Below are 1580 nucleotides of genomic sequence, written 5' to 3'. Positions count from 1 at the left end.
GAGACTCAGATAAAGCATGCAGGGAGGGTTAACCCCCAAAGCCCTCATGTGCATTTGGATAGAGCTAATTGGAGTTTCTTTGCCTCACCTCTTCCTCCCACCAAGAAGGAAGAAGGGGTGATGCTGTGGACTCCAGCCTCAGATATATGGCAGTGCCAGCTGCTCCCTACCCACCCTGTCCTCACTTTCTCCACTCTGCCGATTGATGCCTGCTCCTCAAAATTTTCTGATCACAAAAGGATAGCCCCCACCTACTGTGGCTCAACTCTGGGCCTCTGGGAGCATGGCAGAGCTATGGATCTCTTCTTCCTCTTCCGGAAAGTAGGCTGGCTTTCCTTGGGGGCTGGGAGCTTGCTGGGCCTTCAGTGGGCACGAGGCTACCACATGCTTGATGCTCTGGCGGAAGTGGCACTTCTTGGGCTGGGGTGGCAGTTTGCATTCCTTGGCATGATGGTCTAGACCGCCACAGTTGTAGCACCTGTCTCCCTTTGATCTGTGTTTCTGCATATTCTTCCCTTTGGGCCACCTTTCACTCCCAGTACAGAACACCCCACGAGGGCCGGTGACTCGGATAGATTCCAAGCCCTTAGCGGACTTCTTAAAGGTGAACTCCACGGCCTCACCCTCCTTCAGGCTCCAGAAGCCCTCCATGTACAGCTTACTCTGGTGCACAAAGATATCCACTGGGGGGTCGAGTGCGACCCCTGCACGGGCGGTCATGGACAGGAAGCCAAACCCCATGCGCACGTTGAACCACTTACAGATGCCGGCACCATGCAGCAGCTGCGGCTGCTTTAGTCACTGTTTACTGAGCTGATGGTCTGGAGAGAGGAAGGTGGACTCAACCTTCTACCCCAGGAGGGACTGGCCCTTTGAGAGCCAGGAGAGGGACTCACCCAATCAGCGGAACAGGGGAAGGTTTCCAGGAGTGACCCTAAGCAGTAAGGCAAGTAAGGCAAGCATAGGTGGTGGTGAGGATGGGAAAGGGGAGAAGTGGTCCTGGAAGAGAGAAACATGAGATAATCCTTTCAGTAGAGGGACCCAAATCTTCCCCTACTTTCCTGTCCTGGAGGACGGGGCCCAGTCCCTGGCCTTTGTGAGCCACCACCCTTGCAAGGGAGGCCCCGTGTCACACTACACCACTCACTGGCTGACCAGGGCACTCACTCTGGTCTTGGGTGATGGACGTGGTCCTCAAGGCCTCCATCGTGGGGGGAAATCCTTGGAAAGCTGGGGTCATGGAAAGGCAGGGTTCATGCCTTGGCCATCTTGTTTCTCCAGGGACCCTGTCATTACAGCTGGTGATAAACCTGCTGTTTTTCCCAATTAGCAGCCTTAATACCTCATGCAAGCCATTAACAGGCTGGTGCAGTGGATACACATCTTTTGATGTAATTAGCAATGTTGTTAGCCTAATCCATAATCGATACTCGGGTAATTGCTTCCTTGGGTTTGTATTTAGTCCTTGGGGTCTTGGCGTCATGAGGATCATCCATCTCCAGATGTGATAATGAGTGTGTGTCAGTCACCGACAGCCCTGCTTACCCAGGACCCCTCAAGGGACAGCTCAGCAAGCAGAC

General features: G+C 53.9%; 1 pseudogene; it reads right to left on the bottom strand.

The window, feature by feature from the left end:
• Positions 1-261: 261 nt before the first annotated feature.
• Positions 262-1207, bottom strand: LOC145539548 (protein lin-28 homolog A pseudogene; annotated as a pseudogene).
• Between the last annotated feature and the right edge of the window lie 373 nt (positions 1208-1580).

Source organism: Giraffa tippelskirchi, chromosome 2, assembly GCF_054371585.1.
Source record: "Giraffa tippelskirchi isolate mGirTip1 chromosome 2, T2T-mGirTip1v1.2.pri, whole genome shotgun sequence".
Classification (NCBI taxonomy): domain Eukaryota; kingdom Metazoa; phylum Chordata; class Mammalia; order Artiodactyla; family Giraffidae; genus Giraffa; species Giraffa tippelskirchi.
This window is presented reverse-complemented; position numbering and strand designations above follow the sequence as displayed.